Source organism: Hevea brasiliensis, chromosome 6 (genome assembly GCF_030052815.1).
Source record: "Hevea brasiliensis isolate MT/VB/25A 57/8 chromosome 6, ASM3005281v1, whole genome shotgun sequence".
NCBI lineage: Eukaryota > Viridiplantae > Streptophyta > Magnoliopsida > Malpighiales > Euphorbiaceae > Hevea > Hevea brasiliensis.
The window spans coordinates 89941875-89950096 of NC_079498.1; the positions used below are offsets into that span (position 1 = coordinate 89941875).

The 8222-nt window shown below is 33.0% G+C and overlaps 1 non-coding gene across 1 annotated transcript; it reads right to left on the reverse strand.

The window, feature by feature from the left end:
* Positions 1-3891: 3891 nt before the first annotated feature.
* Positions 3892-3998, reverse strand: LOC131181092 (small nucleolar RNA R71). Its single transcript, XR_009149719.1, has one exon. It is a non-coding gene; the product is annotated as a small nucleolar RNA R71 (small nucleolar RNA).
* Positions 3999-8222: the final 4224 nt, after the last annotated feature.

The window sequence follows — 8222 nt, forward strand, 5'->3', positions numbered from 1 at the left end:
TTCAAATTAATGATAATAAAAATCTAAGAGCAAATAAAAACATGATAATACCAATATTTTAATATCTAATATAATATTAAACTTTCAAACTAATCATTTAAATTTAAAATTGAAACTTTAAAATAATTTTATAAAATATATTTAAAATAAATAAAATATCATTAAAATAATCATTTTATAAATTATTTATGTTTTATAATTTTTCAGGGCATTACAAGCAGTGCATTAAAAATGTAATAATGGGAGATGAAGTTTGTAAATTTTCTTGCAATACATGTTGAATGAAATTATTGAATTAAACTCTTTTATATGGTCTGTACATTTGATAGTAGCATTTAATAGTAGCTACTAGTGCATGTATTGATAAACAATTAATGAAATGGAAAATTATTAAGTATATTGCATCAACTAAGATGAGTAACAACTGAGAAAACAACTGGATAAAACATTGAAATTTCATTCATTAAGATATAACCAGGAGTTGCATCCATTACAAAAAAGTTGTTAGATTTCACTAGTTACACATATAAATTCCATATAACAATAGTAACAAGCCCTTTACAAGCTATTGCTCCTAAATTACATGTTTCTTAAACGAAAAGATTGTACAAACACGTTTCATTTGCAAAAGTCAAGTGACATTTATTGTATATTAATTTAACACATGCATGATTATTGTATATTTAAATTATTTTTTTTTCACTTACATTATAAATTAATTGAATTTGTAATTTCTCAAACAAATTTCACCAATCTTTCATCAACCTTAGTCCTTAAAACCACGCCGTTCATCAACTTGGATTTGCATAACATAAAATTCCTTAAATATCATTTTACGAATAGTAAAACCATTTTAATATATTTTTTATATCGATTTCTCTTCTCCCTCTCCGTTCAAAACTCTCCGTGTCTTCGTTGCAATAATTTCTATTAATAAAATTGTTTAATTTATTTAAAAAATTATAATTAATATCACCTCTCTTCTACTTTTTTATTCGAATTGTTTAAGAGTTATAGCTCCATCTAACTTTGTATATCTTCCATTATATATATATATATATATATATAGGTGAGTGAGGAATTGTATAAATTTAAATAGAAGTTATTAAAAAATTATAATTTTAATATTATAATTATTTTATATTATCTTAAATAATTTAAAATATTTCTATCCATTTATATGAAAATCCGCTTTGTAGTTTATATTTATTTGATATATTATAATTATAATTATAATTACTTAGGTATATAAATAAGTATTTTTTTTTATAAAACTCCTAATATATTATTAGACTTAAATTTTTTTATATATTTATTAATTAAGAACTAATATGTAATTATGTTTTAATTAATTAATTAACCTCTCTTTGTTTTTATATTTTTAATTTATATCATTTAAAAAACTGTTAATTTATAAATTTTCTCATCATTTAAATAGGAAATGTTAAATTTAAGATTACTTAAGAAGTAAAATAGGAAATATTAATTTTAATATTTGATTTAGTAAATATTATTTTAATAATGAATATTGTTAATAAATGATGCATACATTTTGCATAATCATTTAGGTTTAATTTCATAGCCATTTTATTTGATTATTAGTCATTTTTAGCTAATTTCATTAGTTATTTAGTTAGTTTTTCATAATTGTCAATTTTGGATTAATTTGTAATTTTTACTTTGTTTTATAGGAAAAATGGTGTTTTTGAAGGACTGAAGAGAAATTTTGCCATTGAGGAGTGACTTCTACAGCTAAAGATGTCAAAAACAAGTTTTCAAGTTGAAATATGCATTGACCAAATTGCGCATAACTTGCCGCATAAGCCATGCAGATCTGCATGAGGAGAAAAATCACTGTTTCAACACCTGCCGAATTGTGCATAAGGGGAGTGCATAGCTTATGCAGATTCACGCCTCCCTTATGCAAGTCTCACGGAATTGTGCATAACCTATGCGCCAAGTCATGCAGTTTCGCATAAGTGAACCAGAAGCTTGAAATCGCATAAGGGACTGCATAACTTATGCAGTCCACTTATGCAGTCCCACAAAGGTTTCATTAATGAGCTGGCAGAAGATTCCCTCAGAAATTCCTCCTAAAACACACTATTTTAGGGCTCCATGTCAGAAAATGCTATAACTAGCCCCATTTCCCATTTTAGAAAAAGGGAGACAAGAAGAAAAGGAAGAAAAGGGAGAGGAGAGGCAGCAGCTGAAGAGTCACAATCATTTTCCACACCATTTCCAACCAGATTTGGAGATTTCTTTCTTTTCTTACATTTTTCCTACATTTCTAGTGTTGAGCTTTTTGTTTCTTAGCTTAGATTAAAGCTTTATTTCCATATAAACTAAGAATTTCTTGTAAACATTATGGGTAGTGAGTAGTTTTATCTTGATTCTGGAGTAAGGGTTGTAATATTTGAGATATTTTGTGGATTTTTGATTGGGTAATCCATATTTTGTGGTCTTAATGAGTTTTATTCATTTCTTGTGTGCTTAATGACATGCTTAGTATAGGATCCCATTAAGTAATATTCTTAATCCATGGTTGAGGCACCGAAAGGAGAAGACCTTGTGATAGATAATCAAGAAATTAGACTTAATTAACTTAGATCTAGAAATAGACTAAGGATTAAGAGGATTCACAGATTAATTAAAAAACCTAATGGGTCTTAATTAACTCTAACTCCACGAAAGTAGGATTAGATTGATTAAGGCACTCTTTGTCTCACTCGAAAGGGTATTCAAAGGATTTAAGAATTAATCTCCTTAAAACCCGTAAGTTCCGCAAGATTGGATAACCAATTTAAAAATCCCAAAATAGCTCGAATATGAAATCCCGAACTCCGGAATCGCCTTTTTATCATTGTTAATTTTTAATCGAGTTTAATTGCTTGTCATTTTAAATATTGCCACATTTGAATTTCCTTGTTTTAATTTGATGAAAATTTAGTTAAATCATTACATAGTTGAATAGAGAATTAATTATGCTCATATAGACTTCATACTCAAATACCCATCAATTTATTACTTTAATTTCAGAAATAGTTCAATTTAGTCAACTTCTTATATCAAAAATTCAATCATAACACAACTCCTCGTGGGAACGATATCTTATCTATATTACTTGTACGACCCGTGCACTTGCGGTTGGGCCACATCAAGTTTTTGGCGCCGTTGCCGGGGAGTTGTTTGTTTAAGATTGAATTCTTGATTATTTTAGTTGTTTATAGATTTATCTTTGTTATCTTTTCATTTTGTGTTTGTTTGTTCTTTTTCAGGTACTTTTAATCTTTTATGAGAAGAGCTAGAAGCACAAGTGACACATCCTTATTGTTCAATCCTGAAATTGAGAAATTTTGTAAAGCCAACAAGAAAGAAACCAGAAAAAGAAAAGAAGCTTTGAGAGAAACTGAATTAGAAGCAGACATGGCTGATGAAAGAATCAGAATTGGTGGTAATGCAGAAAATGATCGAAACAATGAAAATGCAGCCCAAGGAGAAGAAGTTGTAAATGCTAACGTGCCTAGGGGAAGTATGATGGATCATGCTTTTCCTCGTTTTGATGACTTGAGAGAGAGCATAGCAAGACCAAGAATTGATGCAAATAGTTACAAGATGGATTTTGGAGTTCTTCAAATGATTCAGAATTCTCAATTTGGAGGGCATCCTTCTGAAAATCCACACACACATCTGAAGAAATTTGCTATGATCTGTGACATGCAAAAACAACCTGGAGTATCTGATGATGCAGCAAGATTGAAGCTATTCCCATTCTCTTTGAAAGATAGAGCATTGGATTGGCTTGATTCTTTACCTCATAACTCCATCACAAATTGGGAGCAACTCACTAATGCATTTCTTGCACAATATTTTCCACCTGGAAAAACTCAAGAATTGAGGAATCAAATGACAGCTTTCAGACTAAGAGAAGATGAAACTCTCTATGAATCATGGATGAGATGGAAGGAATTAGAGAGACAATGCCCACATCATGCCATTCCAAAATGGATGATAAATCAGAATTTTTCCACAAATGTTACTCCTGCGATCAGAGGGATTATTGATGCTCAAACAGGAGGAGAATTTATTATGAAGCATGAAGATGAAGCTTATGAGCTATTAGAGAAAATTGCAAAGAACACTCATCTTTGGAGTAGTCCAAGAGGACCAGCTCCAACTCAAAAGAGGCAAGCTGCTGGAATGTATGATCTTGATCCATTCAACATGATTAATGCAAAGTTTGATGCACTTACAAATGTTTTGGCTAAGAAGATGGAAGATTTAAGTATGTTGGTTAGTTCATCATCATCATTTGGAAGTTCACAACAAGTTGCTTATGCAGAAGGAACTACCAGCTGTGGAGTAGACTATGGAGAGCAAGCTGCATATGTTAGTAATTATGGAAACAAACAAATGGGGAATCCTTACTCTCAAACTTATAATCCAATTTGGAGGAATCATCCCAATTTTTCATGGGGAAATCAGCAAAGTCAAGTCTCAAATCAGAATTTTCAACCACAACAGCAACAAGGAATTCCATATCAGCAAAATAGGCAACCATTGCCTAATTTTTAGCAGAAAAATATGAATCCTCCACCAAAACAGCAAGAACAAAGTTCCACCACAGAAGCTTTATTGCAACAGATTCTTGCTAACCAAAATAAGCATGAAGAGGAGATGAGAGAGATGAAAGCAAGGCTAGAGCAGATGCAGACACATAACAGAATGCTGGAAAATCATATTGCACAACAAGCATCTTCCTCAAGTACCAAGTCTTTTGGAAAACTTCCAAGTCAACCAGAAAACCCAAGAGAGCAGTGTCAAGCTATTACTCTAAGAAGTGGGAAAGTTGTAAATAATGAGAAGAATGAAAAAAATGAGAAAAGTGAAAATAGCGAGAAGAGAGAAAATGAGAAAGAAATTGATGAGAGTGAGAAAGAGAGTGCAGAAAAATATAAAGAGAAAATTGAAGAGAAGGAAGAGAAGTACATACCTCCAGAGCCTTACAAGCCACAACTTCCCTTTTCACAAAGATTTCAAAAAGCCAAGCTTGATAAGCAATTTGGGAAGTTCTTAGAGGTTTTGAAGAAGCTATACATAAATGTGCCTTTTATTGATGCTCTTTCACAAATGCCCTCTTATGCAAAATTCTTGAAAGAAATTCTCTCAAACAAGAGGAAACTTGAAGACTATGAAACTGTAGCTTTGACAGAAGAATGTAGTGCTATCCTCCAAAGGAAACTTCCACCAAAGCTCAAGGATCCAGGGAGTTTTTCAATTCCATGCCACATTGGGGAATCATGTTCTACAAAAGCTTTATGTGATTTAGGGGCTAGTGTTAGCCTTATGCCCCTCTCCATTTATGAGAAGCTCAATATGGGAGATCTTAAACCAACCCACATTTCTCTTCAGTTAGCTGACAGATCAATTAAATATCCTGAAGGGATTTTGGAGAATGTGCCTCTGAAGGTTGGGAAGTTCTACATACCTATTGATTTTGTCATCTTGGACATGGAGGAAGATTCTAATATCCCAATTATCTTGGGAAGACCCTTTCTAGCTACAGCAGGAGCATTGATTGATGTTAAGGGAGAAAAATTAACTCTTAGAGTTAGTGAAGATCAATTGGTTTTCAATATTAATAACACTATGAAGAAGCATCATTCTGAAGCTGATACTTGCTTGAGAGTTGATATCATAGATGAGCTGGTTGAAGAACACTTCAGAAAGAGATATCCGGAAGATCCACTTGAAAATTGTTTGGTTTATGGAGGAGGCATAGACTATGACAACCCTCATGTGGCTGCATATGCTCAACATCTAGAGGGAAGTCCACCATTCATTTCTGCTCCAGTTTTTCAACTTACACAAAAGGAAAAAGGCGAATCTAAACAACCATCATTCAAGGAAGAAGATGCACCTAAGGTAGAACTTAAGCAACTTCCTTCTCAGCTCAGGTATGAATTTCTTGGCACTAATAACACTTATCCAGTCATTGTAAATGCAAACTTGAGTACCTTAGAGGTTGATAAGTTGTTCAGAGTGTTGAGGCAATTCAAAAAAGTTTTAGGGTATACCATAGATGACATTAAGGGAATAAGCCCACACTTTTGCATGCATAGAATTATTTTGGAAGAAAATTGTAAGCCATCTATTGAACATCAGAGGAGGTTGAACCCAAATATGAAAGAAGTTGTAAAAAAAGAAATTTTGAAGTTGCTAGATGCAGGGATCATATATCCTATTTCAGACAGTACTTGGGTAAGCCCAGTACATGTTATCCCAAAAAAAGGGGGAATGAAAGTGGTCAAAAATGAAAATAATGAATTAATTCACACAAGAACAGTGACTAGTTGGCGAATGTGCATAGATTACAGAAAATTAAACATTGCCACTAGAAAAGATCATTTTCCACTTCCCTTCATTGATCAGATGTTAGAAAGACTAGTTAGACATTCTTATTTTTGCTATTTAGATGGGTATTCAGGTTTTTTTCAAATCCCTATCCATCCAAATGATCAAGAGAAAACCACTTTTACTTGTCCATATGGAACCTTTGCTTATAGGAGGATGCCATTTGGGTTATGTAATGCACCAGCCACTTTTCAAAGGTGTATGATGGCAATCTTCTCAGATTTCATTGAAGACATAATGGAGGTTTTTATGGATGATTTTTCTGTTTATGGATCTTCATTTGACATATGCTTGGCTAACCTTTCTAAAGTTTTGCAGCGATGTGCAGATACTGACCTTGTGTTAAACTGGAAAAAGTGTCATTTCATTGTTCAGGAAGGGATAGTGCTTGGACATTTGGTATCTAACAGAGGAATAGAGGTTGATAAAGCCAAGGTTGAAGTGATAGAGAAGATGGCTCCTCCTACCAATGTCAAGGGAATTCGAAGTTTTCTGGGACATGCCGGGTTCTATAGACGCTTTATCAAGGATTTTTCTAAAATAGCCAAACCTTTGTCTAATTTGTTAAGTAATGACATGCCATTTGTATTTAACCAAGAGTGTTTGGATGCCTTTTGCAGGTTGAAGCAAGCTCTTATCACTGCACCAATCATGCAACCACCTGATTGGAGCCTACCTTTTGAAATTATGTGTGATGCTAGCAACTATGCAATTGGAGCTGTTCTTGGTCAAAGAAAGGACAAAAAGGCTTATGCTATTTATTATGCTAGTAGAACATTGGATGAAGCTCAAACAAATTATGCAACAACTGAAAAGGAATTTTTAGCAATTGTCTTTGCATTAGAAAAGTTCAGACCTTACATTATTGACTCAAAGGTGGTTATATTTTCAGATCATGCAGCCATCAAGTATTTACTCCATAAAAAGGAGGCTAAACCTAGGCTCATTAGGTGGATTCTGATGCTACAAGAGTTTGATTTGGAGATTAGAGATAAGAAGGGAGCTGAAAATGTAGTTGCAGATAATCTTAGTAGGCTGAAATTGGATGATGAAGAAATGGATGAAATCCCTATTGATGAGTTTTTCTTGGATGAACAACTTTTCTCTCTTGTTGCTGAATTACCTTAGTATGCAGACTTTGTGAATTATCTATCTTGTGGAGTTCTACCTCTAGGAATGACATGGCAATAAAAGAAAAAGTTTTTGCATGAGGTAAAATTTTATAGATGGGATGATCCTTTACTCTTTAGGAGATGCCGTGATGGTTTAATAAGGAGATGTATTCCTGATGAGGAGACACAGAGTATTATGCATCATTGCCATGCTTCTGATTATGGAGGACATTTTGGAATCTCTATAACAGCTAGTAAAATTTTGCAAGCTGGTTTCTTTTGGCCAAATCTTTTTAAGGATGTGAGGAAATTTGTGTTAGAATGTGATAAATGTCAAAGGAGTGGAAATCTGTCAAAAAGAGATCAAATGCCCCTAAATGATATTCTTGAAGTGGAATTATTCGATGTTTGGGGAATAGATTTTATGGGCCCATTTCCTCCTTCATATGGTAATAGATACATCCTAGTTGGAGTTGACTATGTGTCAAAGTGGGTGGAAGCTATTGCAACTCCAACTAATGATGCTAGAGTGGTAGTGAAATTCTTGAAGAAATTTGTCTTGAGTAGATTTGGAGCCCCAAGGGTTGTAATTAGTGATGGTGGTTCACATTTTTGTAATAAGCAATTTGAGAGCTTAATGAGGAAATATGGTGTAGTGCACAAGATAGCTACCTCATACCACCCTCAAACTTCAGG